Here is a 19257-nt window from a genome sequence, read left to right on the forward strand (position 1 = left end):
AACACTCGCAGTGTCCCGAAATGGTTGCAATTACACAAAATGGGGGTGTTCTGAGAACGTTGTTTGTATTGTTCGTTGTCAGGGTGAAAGTGTTTTAAGACCACTCCTTTTGTCCGCTAATAGTACAATTTCCTATGGGCGTCAACCAACTTTTTGTCCACTAAAGAAACCATAAATCCGGCTGGTGTGCGCCGACATTATGTGATAATCCTATGACTGGCGATATTGACCTGGCTGACTTGCTTTTGCGACACTAAATCATATCTCCAGGCCCTAAGCCTGATATTATCAAAGCATTCATATTCCCCGCCTCTCTCTGTGACGTTACAGCATGCGTCATCAAATGCGCCCAGTCCTCTCCAGTCCTAAGTGACTTTACACAGAACCCGGAAGACAACACATATTATGTCACAACACAGCGCGCCACAATTCGGAATATGAAACAGTGATTTAAAAGCAAACAGCAAGATTGTAAATTTTGTAAAGTACATTTATTTGACATCAAATGTTTAGAGAATATTCAGCAATTTGCATTTGTCTTTGTTGTCGATCCGCAAAAGTTCATGTTGAGGCACGCAATGTTCCTTTGCGGTACAGAGGGTGTTAGATCAGCTTACAACTCAGTGCGCCACAATTCGGAATATAAAACTGTGGTTTAAAAGTAAACAGCAGGATTGTACATTTGGTAAAGTACATTTATTTCACGTGAAATGTTTAGTGAATATTCAGCGATTTGCTATTGTCTCTGCTGTCGATCAGCAAAAGTTTATTTGGAGCCACGCGTTGTTCCTTTGCGGTAGATAGGCTGTTGGTTTATGATAAAAGCAGTAAATGGTCACTCTGATAATCGGAAGGTTTCTCCAAAAACGAGCCATTAGACCACCCTATTGGTTGGTATGTTGTTTGTAGCCGCTAGTACTGCGTAAGGGCATATTGGTCCTTGGCGATTGTCCCATAAAATGGTGAGGGTCATGAAGTTGCATATTTGGACCTGCACCTGGCAGTTGAAGACCCCATCCGCTGGGGTCTGTAAATCGTGACATAGGCAAAATGGGGCCACATACCTGTTTTAAAAAACATACATTTCTCTCACCAGCCGATCTTCATTAAAAATCATCATTTTATTTATTAGGGCGTGAAACTATATGTTATCGAAGATAGTGCAACAGAGTATGTTAATAATAAAATAATCATATTTTCCCATTCATATAGCGCTAAGAACCGTGAGTTATCTAAGCGGTGCTTATTATTAACAACGGTGTGTGGTGCTCATTTATCGACCACGGAAGGATGAAAGGCTGAGTTTGGCCTTGCCGGGATTCGAACTTGCATTAGCAAGCTTTGCACGGATGTCAAAGCGAGCGTTGTACTCGCTGTGCCATTTGACAGGCTACAGTGAAGTGGCACAGCGAGTAGAGCTCTTGACCGCCTATAGACCGGTTAAATTATTTGTATTACCCCACCCTGTGTCGTCTGCCTTTTTCAGAGCCCTCTAAACAACAGGGGATCAATTCTGCGGTGATAGTGCGTGGTAGAAAACATTATGCCACTTTCAACTTGAGCAGTCTTTAATGCTACGCTATTGTAATTATATTTGGTATAAAATAATCTAAAGGGTTACTTACAGTACAATTGCAATTTCCATTGTCTACGAGTGGTGCAGTCCCAAAATACGACTCCGCGTGTGCCAACGATCTTTCGCATAGTGATATACTATATAAAAGTGGTTTTGTTTCATAAATTTCATCCTTATCTTCTCTTACGTTTTAGCAACACTCCTTCAAGAGAAGTCTTTCATCACAATCTCTGTCTGTCAAGGTCAAAACACAATATAACCTTATAGTCCGCTTCGTGAGCCTCTCCGGGGCCCGAGAAAAAAATGGAAGCAGCTGACCTTCACTGTGAACGAGCATAAATTCTTCCTTTGCAACATTCTGTGTAAAGCCATCTGTAGAAGTTGGTTTTTGCACACCATGTTTGTATAATTTTTGCGTGATATTAAAAAAGGTTTGTTTAAAGGACGTTATGGTTTTAAGTACAGCCGAAAGACCCCTGAAAATCGCAAGTTATGGTAAGCTATGAAAAATAACTCACGCCACCACTGTGCACTGCTAAGACTAACACCCAGGACATCAAAGATGACATCGCAAATGTCATTGATGAAATCACTGATGACATCACATGTGTATGTACTTTTCTGGAATTTGTGTACTAGGGATTTTTATTATAATGTTGCGAAAAAAGTGTCAAGGATATTGCAATAAATATCATACCGTTATTAGTGCTTTGAACGATGGATTGATATAAATAGCATTGTATTATGGGATTCTATCTAGTATACTGAGCTACTAATTGAGAAACATAGCATTGTGCGCAGAGTAAAAGATGAAAGTATAATATTTGTAATGTTAATATGTTGAATCATGAAATGATAATTGTCCTGAAATGTTCGAAAATTCACAAAATGGGGGTGCTCTGAGGACGGAATTCGTGCTCGGAGATATGTTTGTGCATGGTTTACAGCAGTACGCTGAATGCAGGCATGTTGCAAAGAACTTTAATGTGAAAGGAGTGGAGGTGGTGTGGAGCACTGTGCCTGATTGCAATGTACAGGGAATTGTACAAGTTTGTGAGGATATGGCCAAGATGAACAGTCCGCATGTGGTAGTTTTGCACTATGGTGCTTTCCATTTGGGCAACATCAGTGCCCCTACTTTGTTGGCTGATTTGGAACGCTTGGTTCAAGCCGTAATGAAGATCCTTCCAAATGCGAAAGTAATTTTTTCTGGATTACTACCTAGGGCAATATGGGACAATAGTTCAGCTTTTTGTCCTCAGCAAAACATTGCTAGGTGTGTATTCAACCGAGGCATGTGTGCCTTCATGCTTAGAGCTGGTATGTTCTTCTGTAACAATGGGCCTCATTACGACCCAGGCGGTAAGTTACCGCCTGGGCCGTGACTTTACCACCATGGCGTAAACCATGGTGGTTGGCGGACTTACCGCCCCATTCCGAGGTTGGCGGGGCGGTAAGTCCCCAATCCCCATTTACCCTTCCCCATTCCCATTTTTGCCCCATAGGGCATAATGGGAGTGGGGAAGGCGTTAATTACGCCACCGTAAATTACGGTGGCGTAATTAACACCAAGGTCCCTTAGCGCCATGAATTTTAACACCTGCTAAAAGCAGGTGTTAAAACCTCCATGGCGCTAAGGGACCTCGTAATCAGGCGGTAAGGGTCGGCGCTGTTTACGCTGCCGTAAACCCCTTACCGCCTGGGTCGTAATGAGGCCCAATGAGAATATTGATGCCAGTAATGCTGTTGATTTTAAAGAAGATGGCATTTCTTTATCTTTTACGGGAAATGCCTTTCTATTTTGGAATGTAAGGGTTGCTTTGGAGAAGGTTATGTAAAGATTTTAGGAGTAAAGTAAGAAAAAAAAACAAGAAAAAAAATACAAAATAACAGGTGTCTGTCAAGCATCTGTAAAAAAAAAAAAAACGGCTCTTTTCAGAGCCAACTTCAAAGGGGAAAGGGGGCACAATATTTAAATTTACATTCACCACGCTCAGATTTTCGATGTGTCCGCGGAGGTAGTCCGCGGACAAGAAAATCACTCTGAGGGGGTTAGTATGTTCTATGTTACATGTATATGAAGTCAGGGATATTATTGTTAAGTTGTGCTACTAAAAACCTATAAAATTCAGTGAAAAAACTTTGTTAAAGGGACGTTATGGTTAAGTTGCGCTACTAAAAAGCTATGAAATTCAGTAAAAAAAACTTTGTTAAAGGGACGTTATGGTTAAGTTGCGCTACTAAAAACCTATGAAATTCAGTGAAAAAACTTTGTTAAAGGGACATTATGGTTCAAAGTAAAACCAAAAAACCCCTGAAATTCGGTGGTTATGGTAAGATAAGCGACCATAACTCGCGCCGCCACCGTGCACTGCTAACACTAACACCCAGGACATCAAAGATGACATCACAAATGTCATTGATGACATCACTGATGACATCACGTGGCTGGCTCTCCCTTTTTTTCCTTTCCTGACATATCTAGGCCACATGATTTTCTTCAGCAACTTTGGAAAACATGTTGAAATACATAGATCAAACTCTCTTGCCCTTGGTATTCACTCGACCTTCGTATTTACATGATACTAAAGATTTTCTTAGCAAAATAGATGGAATACCTTTGGAGGAGAATTTAATGTTTACTTATACATCTATTGAACATAATGATGGCAAAAGGCTTGCAAACATTTTCTGGACAGCAGATCACTAAATTATTTAGCCCATGGCCAGATGATCATAGAAATGATTGATCTATGTTTAACCACCAATGTTTTCCTATTTAACAATAAGTTATATAATCAGTTCCGAGGAACAGCCATGTGGACCAGTTTTGATCTATGTTAGTTTGACAATGGGCTGGTGGGAGAAATCAGAGGTCTGGACGGAGATCAATAGCCAATATACGAACCAGGTGGTGCTATGGCTAAGATTCATAAATGACTTGTTCAGCTTTTGGAATAGAGACACAAAAGAGTGACTTGACTTTGTGAAAAATCTGAACACCAATGATTTAAAACTCAAATTTACAGAAACACATAGTCGGGACTCAATAATTTTCCTGGATGTTGTGGTATGATCTAACAAAATGAAATCATCACAGAGCTTTATCAGAAACCGAGTAGCTAAAAAATGCCGCTTCTTGTAAGTAGCAATCATCCTACTTCATTAAAATGGCCATATGGGGAATTTGGAAGAATTTGGCGCTACTGTTCCAAATTGGAATGTTTTGATAAAGAAAGCAAACAGACGGCAAAGAACTTTGTAAAACAAAGATACCCAAAAGTGATATTGGAAAGAGCATACCTGAAGGCTCACAACTTGAGTCGGGCTGCTCTACTTCTAACTAATCGAACAGAAGAAAGTGAAGCAAAATATGTAATCTGATTGATTCTCACATATGGTACACATTCGTATGTTATTCGCCAGATTTTTCATCGACATTGGCATGTTTTCTTAGCAGATGAAACTCCATCATCTTATTTGGAAGAAAGAGTTAATATCACTTTCAGGAAATCCTCTTACATTAAGGATTTACTTTTCAGCAGCTACATGCCCCCTTAAACCAAAAATTTGAAAACGACCAATTGGTTGACTGGAAATACCATGGTTTCTACAAAGGTACAAAGTGTAAGGCATGTTCACATGCCGTGAACAGAACATGCTATAAACATACGATATCAGGCCATATGGTTGAATTAAAAATGCAAATTACATGCAACACAAAATTTGTTGTATATGCTCTCATGTGTTCTTGTGACCGTTGGTACATTGGGAAACTAAAACCTAGAATTTATCAACACATGAGCGCTATTAAGAACTTTGATGCATCGTCTCTGATGGCTGTCCACTTTCAGGAAATCCACAAGGGCAAGATCGACAGTTTCAAATTCTTTGGTTTACATCACATTAAGGGGCAATCGAGAGCTTGAATTATGCAAAATGGAAACCAAGTACATTCTAGATCTCGAGACCAAAAAACCAAGGGGACACAATCTTGATGAGGAATTGTATACATTTCCGGGAACCGGATTAAATGGAATGAAACAAACAGATAGAGGAAGACATTGTTTTCTTCTTTTATTTTTGTTTATATTCTATCTTGAATGGAATTGTCTTATTTTCACAGTATGCAAATTTGAACTAATTAATTGTTTTTTACGTTTGCCATATGAAATTTTGACAAAATAAGAAATTGCTATATTGTCTATTTTGCACAGAATGAGAATTTTAATTAATTAGTAGATTTATGCGCTTGCAATATGGAATTTTGATAAAAGAAGAAATTGCTCTCTTCTTTTATATCTATTTTTATTTCATTTTCATTCTATTGAATTGTCTATTTTGCACAGATTGTGTATTTGAAATTGAATAATTGAGTTATGCGCTTGCAATATGAAATCGTGTTTCACTGAAGTATTTCTAGAACATTTCTTTCTCTTTATTAGACATTGTAAATATGGGGTATATTGGTCTATTGTGGTTGCAGTTTCTATACATATTTTTAATGTTGTCCTTTGAACATCAATTTATATTGGACCATTGTCCATTAACATTGGAAGAAGGCCTGGGGTGGGTGGCATAATCTAGAATTATATGGATTAATGTGTCTTCATTTTATAAATGAAGATATGGAAATGCAAAACAATTTTCTTACTTATGGTTTTTAATCTCCCCGGTTGGTCGAAATTGATTACATTATGAATGCTGCTTTTTGCTTTGTGTTTTAACGCACTATGCACTTTAAGAAAATATATAGAACAGTGTGCAAAGCTGATATATAGAGTTTTTATTGTATGACGACAAAGTACATGGATTGAGCAGTCAACAAAATCTGTTGCATGACCTGAATGCACTATGCACTTTAATATATGTGAAAGTGAGTAAAGTTGATATACAAAGGTCTTACCACATGGTGACAAATAACAGGAATTAAGTATTTGTGACGAGCAGGCACCGGAGTAAGAATGGCGAATGAAACATAAATATTTTGAATCAAATTTTATGCATTCCAAATCATTAGTAAATAAGTGCCATGTGATCACCAGATGCTGAAATTCCTCAGGTCTGCATATTATTGTTAAGACAAGATGAATATCAAGCTCAATTTTAATAATGCACTAAGCACTTTATTGGCTTAATTAAAAGTGTGGCAGCTAATTTTGAAAAGCATTGAGCACTTTAAATCATCACAGCTATGTTTTTAAAGGGGTTAAGCATTTTAGAGATGAGTTTTGAAAGTTTGAGGAACAAACACCTTACAGCCATCAAATGCAGACCAATCCTAAGCAGTGAATGGAGTGCACGTGGTGACCACATTGGCAAAACAAGTAAATAAATGAGTTGATTTGCATTTCCATTTTGGAGCCGCACGTCTATGCTTGGGCATTTTGCACCTTTGTATGTATACCATTGACAGTACATTTAAATATATGTGCTAGACGTTTAAGTCAATAGACTAAAACTAGTGAAAGATGGCCACCCCCCTTTTTTGTAAAAGGATTCATTACAAAACCCAAGGTATGAATCACCAAAAGAGAAAAAGGACAACTGTTAATTGCAAACCATAGAGACCAAGTGTTTGTATATGTATAGCCATTGGGGTTTTTGGATTTGTATATGTGAACAAGCAGCGAGGGCACTGCGAAACATGTCATATCGTGTTTTTCTCAAAAATAATTTTTTATGGTGATTAATTGAATAAACTGGACATTACGAGGATAAGACGGTTGTTTGGCTTTTTTTTACTTTGGCGGAGCCATCACTTTTTAGGGCTGATCTGGTAGAGTGCATTCCCTAGGAAAACTACTTATGGTTGGTTTTCCTGTTTCCTGCAAATATATATATATATATATTTTTTTTTTCAAAAGAACCAACTTAACGTCAGTCATTTAAGGAGCACTCTCCTTCTCCTTCATACCAAGCTTCAAAAAATAGGCAGTTATCTTCGTGTCATTAATGGCTTCTTTATTCGTTTAAAATACATCTTTCATGCTTCCCAAGAAAATCGACGCGTTTCGCAGCATTACTTGCCGCTTGTTCACAACACCGTTTTAACCACCACCATATTGTTTAAATACAAACATGTGCCTACAGACATAGAAATGGGACAAGAGAGTTCTACTACAGTAAACATAGAAGAAGGGACTTAATGTTGTTAACAATGCTGTCGGACATCTTTAAAGGGTTTTAAGTCCCTGTCTTTTTGAGTTAGATACATCATGATCAAGTGACCATATCGACACAAATGCTAACCTCAAAACGAATAGTCCTCATAATTAGAGCATTGCATTGATTTTAACCAAGGTCCTTCTTTAAAAATACTGCGCTTATCAGAGTTGACATAAAACTGACGACAACCTTTGCCATTCTGTTGAAATGAGAATGTGCCTATTCTTCACACTTAAAGTGCATAATGCATAATAAAGTGACTAGTGCTAGCAGCTCACTAAAGTGCCTAGTGCTTTAGTGTTTTTCAGCCTCTAATTTTATATAAAGTGCTTAGTGCTAAGACTTGTATTATGTTCAGTGTGAAGATATATTTCAACTGTATCGACTAAGTTGCAACTCTAATTTTTTCATCATTATCAAAAGTCTGTGGCTATGTTTATTTTTTAAAAAATACAAAACTTAATAGATAAAACTACACCTGCTTGGTGAAATTTAAAAATGGAAAAGTGCCTATAGACCCAATCACAGCATACAAAAAAAGGTGCTATTAAAAATAAGCAACAATTCAATTGTTAGCACTTATCTAAACCCAATTTATGAAATCACTAATTAGCATAAGTCAATCCTTTAAGGTAAGAGGTGCCAAGTTTTCTAAACGATGTTTAGATTAGTGCCCCAAAAAAGTGTACAGTTCTTCATCTATGTTGTGCCCATTTGGCTGTTTGGTTTCGAAGTCTAAAATACAGCGGGTTTCTTGTTGTCTGAGCCTTCTTTCACGATCCCCTCCTCTAGGGTCATTCTCAATTGCACAAATACCAAAGAAAGCAAAACTATTCATATTGCTTTCGTGGCATTCAGTGAAATGTTTTGCCAAAGGATAGTTCGCATCTTTGTTTTGTATGGCTCTAACATGTTGTTGGACCCTTATTTTCAGTTTACACTTCGTACTTCCAACATACCACTTTTTACATTTGCACATTAAAACGTAAACTACGTATTCAGTATCACAAGTAATTTTTTCATTAATATGTTCAGTTGAATTTGTTACTGGATGCTTGAAAGTAGTGCAATTCATAGCAAATTTACATACATTGCATCTTGTGCATTTATGAAAACCTTTCTTCCGATTACTTAACCAGGCACTTGCATCTTTGGTTTCTTCTTTACCCATAAAACTGTGGACCAATTTATCTTTAATTGAGATGTTTCTTCTATAACTGATCTCTGGGTATCTCTTAAGTAAACCCCCGATATCTTTATCGATGGTTAGAACTTTCCAATGTTTCTGTAACACACGTTTGACCTCTGTTGTTTGACTGTCATACGTTAGTATGAGAAGTACTTCCTCATTTGATTTATTTATAGTTTTTTGTTCTTTGTCAACCAATAGTTTAAGTCTATCATATCTTCTGGCTTTTAAATATGCTCTTTCGATGACTCTTTTAGGGTAACATTGTTGTTGAAAACCTCTCGCCGTGATTTTGCTTTCTTCATCATATGTTTTGAGAGTTGTACTATTTCTCCTTATTCGTACAAACTCCCCATACGGTATGCTCCAGATTAGACTCTTTGGATGCCCACTTTTGGCATGTAGTGGCGTGTTGGATCCCGTGGGTTTCCTGTGTAATTCACACGTTAGATTTTGTTCCACTATTCTTAAATTCACATCCAAGAAGGTTATAAATGAATAACTGTGGGTTTCTGTAAATCTTAGATTGTTGTTGTTTTGGTTCAATAGTTTCACAAAATCACACCAGGCATTCTCAGTCCCTTTCCAGATTACAAATAGGTCATCAATATATCGGAGCCAGATAACCACATTTTCGGTTAGTTCTCGATTTTGTTCTGTCCATATTACTTCAGCTTCCCAGGCACCCATAGTCAAATTGGCATAAGACGGGGCAGAAGTTGTGCCCATAGCCGTGCCCTGTATTTGCCTGAAATATTCTTCATTGAAGACAAAGATATTGTTGGTAAGACAGAGGTCAATCATAGCTATGATCATTTGTGTGTGTTCTAGATAATTGAGAGATCTGGTATTTAAATATTTCTCGCATGCTTTTTTACCAAAATCGTGGCCGATTGACGTGTATAGAGACACCACGTCCATTGTTGCCATCATGAAGTTGGATTCCCAGGGTATGTTGTTAACTCTTGATAGAAAGTCCTTTGTGTCTTTGAGGTAAGAAGGTAGTGAAGAGACGAAAGGCAAGAGAGTTTCATCTACAAATTTAGACATATTCTCCAACGCTGACCCTACCAGGGAAACAATTGGTCTTCCTGGTGGTTTTTTGCTGTTTTTATGTATTTTCGGTAGAAAATATATCGTTGGTGTAATGGAGTTGGTCGTTTGTAGAAATTTGCAATTTTCTTCGGTCAGAATGCCTTTAAGTTCCCAAATCTCTGTGAAATTCTTTATTTTTTCTTCTAATGCTTTCATAGAATCTTTTCCACATCTTTCATAGCATTCTTTGTCATTTAACTGTTTATAAGCCTCCTTCACATAGTTTTCTCGAGTCATAAGGACTATATTGCGTCCCTTATCTGAAGGCTTAATCACACAGTTAGGTAAGTTGCTCAGTTCTTTGAGAGCCGTTCTGTCCTTCATAGTCAAATTGCTTTTTTCTTTATAGCTTTTCTTTCGTCTCAATTTTTTTAAATCCTCAATTACGAGTGTTTGGAATGCTTCTATGTTATTGGCAGTATTTACCATAGGATTGAATTTCGATTTTTGTCTCAATCGACTCTTTACTGTCCAATCAGTTCTTATATCTAATTCTTCGAAATTGATAGATTCGATCTCTTTGTCCTCATTTGCTCCTCCACCTTTTTGGAGCTCTACTAGATCGGCAAGAACCCCAATTTCAGCAATGGTGATGTCAGTTTTTCCTTCAGAAACAAATTTTTTCTGTGTCTTAAAATCTGTGCTGGCAAAGAATTTTTTTAAACGCAGTTTTCTAATAAAATGGTCGAAGTCTATCCGAGTTTGGACATAGTCGAAAGTGGCTGTTGGGCAAAAGTTGAGACCCATACTTAACAACTTGTTTTGATCATTGGTTAAAGTATGATTCGACAGGTTTATGATTTTAAAATTTGTCCCAGTATCTTCACTTTCTTTTCCTACTTGCCAGAGCGTAGCGATCTGCCCGGGGTAGTCTTCGGGGCATTTATTGCCCCTCTGCCCCCTCCTCGTTTTTTTCGACTTCCTCCTCCTCTGCCTTTTGCTGATATTCCACCTCTGGCTTGTTTCTGTTTTTTGCCATCTTCGCAGAGCAGTCTCATTTCGTCTAAAAAATTTAGCCTAATACTTGGCTCCTCATTTTCACTTCCAGTCACATCTGATTCGGATAATGAGGAACTGGATCCACTATCTCCCTCTATTGTTGCTAATGTTGTTCTCACGACAGGTATTGATGTCTGTCTTAGTTGTTCAAATCTCTTAGCGAACGTGTACACTCTGCCCTTTTCATAGTCTTCCTTATCTCTCAAGAATTTCCTTTGTTTCCTCTGTTTTATCTCTTCTTCATAATTAGCCATGTTTTTCATCATGCTATTTTTTAGTTTTTTTGCCTCCTCACTTTCAGGTATCAATTTTAATTTTTCTTCCAATTCCTGAATTTTGTTCAACAGTGTAGCTCTATCCGTGCCGGCATACTTAACTAATAGTTTGAGAAAAGTTTTAGAGCATCCGTTGGTTGCTTCACTCCATTCAAGCAGCATTTGCGGATCCTGTTCTTCAAAGGAAGGAATTGTTAAAATCCTTAACCCCCGTGGTATTCTTCCGACTTCACTGTAGTTTTTCAAGGAATGCTCCTCCCACCATTTGCTAATCTCTTTCTTTTGTAGCTTTTCAAGTTCTTTAAGTAAAATGATTTCATTATTTTCCACAGCAGCCGGTGTACTTTTGGGTTGTTTATAACTTATGCTGAGTTTTTCATTAAATAAGTCTAAGGCTTGTGCCTTTCTTGTTGCTTCTTTCTGGGCTTGGGAAAGCAGCCTGCGGTAGCAGCCATGTAGTTATGGTTAAGAAGTTCAGATCATAGGAAGAGCACTTATTGAGCAGCTTATAATTTTGGGCACTGTTTCACAAATCCTCACCAAACTTTCCAAATAAAAGTATATGACCACATCTGGATGATTATGCTAGTTTGGTGCTGTTTCGCTAAGGGGCGGGGGGTTATAGGGACGGGTCACAAAACTTTTGAAATCCTCATCAACATAATGGAAAAAAGAATGTACTCATGCCTACAGCCCAAACCGGTAGACAGATTTGCACCAAAGCTGCATAACGAGTGTGAGCCTGGTCCGAAAAGCATGCAATTGCAAATCTGATGTACATTCATCCAGTAGTTTTTAAAAAAAATGCCAAAAAAGTAGGTGCAAGAAATTAGTGATATCTCGGTCTGGTCCACGGACTCACTTCCTGATTCCGAGTCCGCGGACACCAATGGACCAATCAGAGAGCTGCGTGTTGTTTGCGGACATCTTACGCGCCTTCTGATTCGTCAATTAAAAACATCAGGTGCGTCAAGACCTTTGAAACGGTCGGCATGTTGGATTCGCAGACAGCGCCCGTAGTGTGCAAACATTGCGGTAAAAAAATATTAACAAACACAGTTATTGCATTTGTCAAGCTAATTAAACAATCTCTGGGGAGGTGGGGTGATGAGGATGGGATGGGATATGCCCATAAAAAGCTGAAAATCAAGTGCTTTTTCTTCTACGAAGTCTGCGAACATCTCAGATGTTGGGGGACATCGCTGGGATATTCGCGAATTTGACAAAAGGTCGAGGACATCCATGCATATTTCTGCATCATGGGGTTCGTGAAAAGCAGTTTTTTGATGGCTTATAACTTTGGCGCCAGTGAATAAAACTGCATAACATTTTGCAATATCATTTTAGACCCGACCCCAAATGGTTCTCTAAAGGTTGGTGCTGTTTCCCGAAGAGGGGGCAAGATTTGGTGCTGTAAGACAAATCTGCACAAACCTTTGCAACAAGATTTTAGATCCAAATTTGAATGGTTTTGCAAAGTTTGGTTGAATTTTGTCAAGAGCGGCAAAATTAGAGGGGGGGGGGTCTTAACATTTTTAGATGGCTTATAGCTTTGGTCCGTTTGATGGATCTACACAAAAGTTAGCAAAAGGATTATAGACCCAATCTTGAATGTTTGTGCAACGTTTGAATGTATTCTGTCAAGTGGGGGCAAAATTATATGACTATTTTTTGTGCATATATTTTGACACATCAAAAAAAAAAACATGGATGGATTTGCAGAAAACTCATGCAAGGAACATTGGCAAGGAACCAAAGCAGGGCTTTGCAAATGTGTCAGTGTTTTATTTTTTGAAAAGTGTCAATGTAGGTACAAAAAATAGTGATATACCTTTGGTGACTGAGGTATAGCCTGTGGCTAAGGCCAGTGGCCAGATTGTCTGAGTCGTGACCCGGGCAATATGGCTACTGGCCATGACCCAGAGGGACCAGTAATTGGGTTAAAGTAGGCATGGGCACCAGGGACAAGCTATGTGGTAATGTTTTTCGAAATTGGGATAGTTTTGAATCGGAAAAAAAATTCTGCTCATGGCTATAGCCTGAAGTGCTGGACTGGATTACAACAAACCTGCACGAGGAACATCAGCAAGGACCTGAAAGCATGGTTTTGCAAATCTGTCTTGTGTTTTATTTTTTCCAAGGTGTCAAAATGTAAGTACAAAAACTAGTGATATAACTTTGGTGCCTGGGCAGTGGGTCTGGCCCTTGGCAAGGAGTAATGTGTACTCTGATTTGTTTCTTTGGGCTTGTGGCGTGACCAAAGCCCTAGGTTTGAATGGGAAAGAAATTCTGCTTACGGCTACAGACTGGAGTGAGTGGACTAGATTGTAGCTAGCTTGTACGAGTAGCATCAGCAAGGACCTGAAAGCATGCTTTTACACATGTGTCCTGTGTTTTATTTTTTCCAAGGTGTCAAAATGTAAGCACAAAAGAAATTATATAACTTTGCTACCTGGGTAGTGGGCAGTGGGCCTGGCCCTAGGCAAGGACAAATGTCTTCTCTGATTTGCTTAATGGGGCATGCATCATGGCTCAAGCCATGAGCACTGGCCATTGGTCACATTATGCAGGTTTAGTGGACGTTGAGCTAGAATACAGTGTAGGTGCAGTGGATAACGGGGAAGGTTTGGTGGGGCTGGGGTCATGGTCGTGCCTCGTGGCCTAGGGCATTCAACCATGACTTGCATCCCCAGCATACGCTGCTGATAATGACAAACATCAGTATGCATTGCAAAACATATGTTTGTTAAAGGAGGTTTATAGTTCTTTCATATATGTTAAAAGAGGAATTATTAATAACCTATATACAGTGATGTAACATCATGAAACATTTGAACTCATGAAAACCTTTGAAATTCACTGAAAGTTCTTTGTTAAAGGGAAATTATGAATAAGATGGACTAATAAAAACCTATGAAATTTAGTGAAAAAACTTTGTTAGAGGGATGTTATGGTTAAGTTGCACAAATTAAAACCTATTACATTCAGGGAAAACACTTTGTTAAATGGACGTTACGGTTACAAGTAAAATTTTAAAAAAAAACAAGAATATTAACAATTATGGTAAACTAAGCAACCATAACTCACACCACCACCATGCACTACTAACACTAACACCCAGGACATCAACTATGACATCACAAATAGCATCATCAATGACATCACTGATTACATCACATATGATATTACTACTGCGGAACAGTGGAAAAGGAATATTGGTACAAGGGGTACCTCTCATTTACAATATATCAAAGGTGATCAGTAGACTTCTAATAAACTACTCGCTGTCGCATATATGGCGCACATTGAAAAATAAACTTTGTAGAGACGTTTTTTGGTGAATACTGCAATCAATGCAGTATGGATCATAGAACTAAATAATTCTAAAGATGGTATGTTTTATCTGCATGGTTCTATGTATGTGCATTATGACCTCAGGGTAAACCCTAGGGAAAATAACTTCAGAATATAGCACAAGGTCAAGCTCTACATGCACAGTACCTATCCTGTATGTGTATCATGGCTTCAATATAGTATGACCACATGAAGTCCTCAGCTTAAAATTAATACCGTCACTGAACAAAAACAACCTCCCAGACATGTGATCTCATCAGCGATTTCATTGATGATGTCATTTGTGAGGCCATCTTTGATGTCCTTGCTGTTAGTGTTAGCAGTGCATGGCGGTGGTGTGAGTTTTGGTTGCGTAGCTTACCATAGCTGGTGAATGAATTTCTTGGGGTTTTCATTTTACTTGTAACCATAACATCCCTTTAACAAAGTGTTTTCACTGAATATATATATATATATTTATATATTCCAAAAGAAGGGAAAAATTATTTCTTCTTTTTCCCCAGAGGGGATGGCACTCCAAACAATGAAATACTCGCCAGAGAAATGCTTCGTCCGTTATTGAAGACAAAAAGCAATAAATTGCCCTTAAAAAATATCCAGTTTTATTACAGCATTTAGCCAAGGTAGAAAACACATGGTACAACGCGTTTCTCAGCTTCCTTGCTGCTTGATCACGTACAAGTGAGTGCTCGGTGACATTGTGTAAATATACCAATCATTACCCAACTCTATGGTTTTACTACCAATGGTGGTCCCTTTTTAGTTTTCATTGCTACCAGAACTCAGCCTATTTTAGCTAATGAACATGGTTGCCATTTTGTAATGGCTATTGCAACAGCTCCAGCATATACTTGGTTACTAATACTCTTTTGTAAAGGCAGAAATAACCGTGGGAGTATAGTTGGATTCCCAGCCTTTTTAACACATTCTTATATGTGTTCAGTAGTGCGTTGTTAATTTAGGCATCTTTACCAAATTGTGTCGCTCATATTTGAACGTTGCCTGAGGTAAAAGTAACGTGAGTTAACAATGCAACCACTTCAGTTACGGATGTTTTTTAAGGCAAATAGTGTATGAACCTTTATGAAAAAAAGTCTGTACCTTTACAATAAAGTGCATAATGCTAATAAACTGTAAACAGGTCATAAAGTGCATAAATTAAGCCTTACATATTAGTATATGTCGAATGCTAATCAATAAAGTGCATAGTGCTTAGCTTCACATAACCATTCCTAAAGTGCAAATTTGCATAAAGTTCTCACTTAAAATAGATTCATAAGGTGCATAGTGCAAATGAAATTTCACTTGAGGTAGAATAATAAAGTGCATAATGCAAATATAATCTATGAGTAAAATTAACATCTATATAAGCATGAATCCAAGCTGGGCCTTCTGTATTTAAATATTGGTAGCAAAAATTAACTATTACTAGAGACCATTCTCATTATCTTTGTACGGGAACCACCATGGATTAGACATTTAAAATGAATAAAAAACACATATAAACACTATTGATTGAACAATCATATAACCACAACCAGGCACTAATCACAAATTGTTAAAATCTTAAGTAAGATGTAATAAAAGCATCATACCACCAAGCCTTGCTTTCTAAAGTTCTTGTAGATATACAAACTGACAGTTAAAAAATGAACTGAAATTAATATGCACTAGTGGCCCAGAATATTTCCACAAGGCAATAAGAACAATTAAAAACCATCATTAGTTCTTGATAAACCATTTTCTCAAGTTCCTAGGTATGTGTATAACTCTTCATCAAGGTTATAGCCTTTAGTTTTTTTTCGATTCAAGGTCCAAAATAAATCTAGTCTCCATTTGGCATAGTGCTAGTTCTCTGTTGCCCTCACGGGGGTTAGCTCGAACATGATGTAATCCAAAGAATCTCAGGCTGTCCAACTTGCTCTCATGTATGTCTTTAAAGTGGACTGCCATTGGGTAAGAAGGGTCACAGTGTTTTATCGCTCTCATATGCTGTAGAATTCTAAGTTTCAATTTACCGATGGTAATGCCAATGTACCAGCAGTTACAAGAGCATAGGAGGGCATAAACCACATACTCATTATTGCATATAATGTGACTACCCAATTCTACAAGATGCTTTGTTATTGGATGTATATAGTTTGTTTTCTTCCTGGCAAATTTGCATGCCTTACATTTCGAGCATTTAAAGAAGCCATTTGTGTTTTTATGTTACCACGTAGTGGTATTTTGACTTTCATTTATGGGCAACAGAAAACTGATAACCAGCGAGCCTTTAATGGATGTGGATTTTCGAAAAGTTATATTAACTTTTTCCTTTAGAATCGGTGCTAGAGCTTCATCAGACTGCAAAACATGCCAATGTTGCTGTAGTATCTTTCTTATGACATTGGCATGTGTTCCAAATGTAAGGATAAGTCTTATTGCATCATCTTGTTCTTTGTCTTCTATTGATTTATTAGTTGAGAGTAAAGTCCTTCGATTTAAGTTGCGGGCTTTAGTGTATGCTCTCTCTAAGACTGCTTTCGGGTATCTTTGTTTTAAGAATTTCATTGCTGTAAATTTGCTTTCTTTATCAAAGCTTTCAATTGTACTGTTATTACGTCTTATTCTTACAAATTTGCTGTATGGAATACTCCACTTTAGAGATGTCAGGTGGTTACCTGTGGCGAACAGTGGCATATTTGAGCTTGTTGGCTTTCGATATAGTTCAGTCATGATTTCTTGTTGGTTGGTCTTCACCAAGACATCCAGAAAAATTATTTCTTGCCGACTATGAGTTTCAGTAAATTGTAGGTTTAGTTTGTTCACATTTAGCATACTTACAAACTCAAGCCAATCTTTTTCTTCACCTTTCCAAAGGATAAAGAGGTCATCAATAAACCTAAGCCATAAAACCACTTGGTCATTGTACCGATGGTTACCTTCTGTCCATACGTGGAACTTCTCCCACCACCCCATTGTCAAGTTGGCATAAGAAGGGGCAAAGCTTGTGCCCATAGCAGTCCCTCTAAGTTGATTGTAGAATGTGTTGTCGAATAGAAAGACATTGTTGGTGAGACACATTTCTATAATTTCTATTATCATTTCTCCATGTGCGAGATAGTTGAGAGACCTGCTGTCAAGAAAATACTTGCACGCTTTTTTGCCATCATTCTGTTGAATTGAGGTGTACAATGAAACGACATCCAATGTGGCAAATATATAATCTTCCTCCCACAATATACCTTCAATCTTGTTGAAGACATCTTTAGTCTCCTGCAAGTATGATGGCAGCGTGAATACAAGCGGTAATAAGGTCTGATCCACATATTTTGAGATATTTTCGAGAAGCTCGATTCAAAGTGATGATAGGTCGGCCTGTGGGGCGGGTTGGATGTTTATGGACTTTTGGGAGAAAGCATATGGTGGGTATACTTGGGAATTTGTTGAAAAGGAACCTGCAGTCGTCTTCATCAAGGAGATCCATATCAGACCATTTCTTGAGAAAAGCCTCCACTTTGAGTTTTATTTCCTCTGTTGGATTGCTTTGCAGTGTTAAACGTGATTTCACAGGATCGCTGATTACCTTTTCTTCCAGGGATTCGAGGGGTCGAGGCAGCCAGTCTGTCGAAGCGACGATGCCGATGAATCTGTAACGCGGGAAGTTAACCCAACACCCTCCTGACAATAAATGGCAGGATAGCGCTGAACCAACTCCCAACGCCACGGGTGGCACTTCTCTGCATTAACGTGACGTCGGGACAGTGTTTCCACTGACAGAGAAGGCAGATGAGTCCTTATCACCAGAAGATAGATGAGCAGATCTACGGAACTTCCAGGAATGCAGCGGGTACCGGCAGGGCACAAGTGAAGGAAGGGAAGGCCAGGCAGCAAGGAAGGACTGTCCAAGTAACTCACGGGACAGGAAAACAAGGAAAAGATATGGCAGGACAGGCAACCCAAAGAATACCCCTCCAAACCCCTAAACCAGGAAATAGGAAAGAAGAGGGCAAGACTGGAAAACCAGGAACTGAAGAAACCAAGAGGCTGGAGGAGAGGTAGAGAGCAGGACTGAGCAGGACAAAACTGACAAGAATAACTGGAGAGACTGAAGCAAGGAAAATAGGCTCCAGCAGCGCGTAAACGGGAACAACCGCGTTGAGACGCGCTGTCTTCGTGCAAGCGAAGCCCTTTTAAAGTCCAGGGCCAAAGCGAGGTCCGAAACGCAAGTCAGCGCAACTGCGCCTGCGCGAACGTCGATCGTTGACGATTCGCACTTGCGCAGAACACGCAAGATGGCTGCGCCCACGGACCGCGGAACGGCGTGGGAAAAGATGCCACCGCGGATAGAGTCTCCATGAAGGAGAAGACTGCCGAGTCCTAGAACCTGGATCCCCACAGGTAAGTGACACACGCGAGCGAGCGTGCGGCGTGACATGCAGTTGCTCATAGCAGTTTACATCCCGCAGTTGTCTGTATGCTTCCTTTAGATAAAGTAGTCATAGGCACCCCTCTGCGAGAACATGGCTAAAGGACCTGTTCTTTGGGAAGGTACCCACTTGAGAGTCCGCAGCCACACTTTAACTCACTGTACCTTTCACACAAGGGAAAATATCCAG

This window comes from Ambystoma mexicanum, chromosome 13 (assembly GCF_040938575.1).
Source record: "Ambystoma mexicanum isolate Mex_15411 chromosome 13, UKY_AmexF1_1, whole genome shotgun sequence".
Classification (NCBI taxonomy): Eukaryota; Metazoa; Chordata; class Amphibia; order Caudata; family Ambystomatidae; genus Ambystoma; species Ambystoma mexicanum.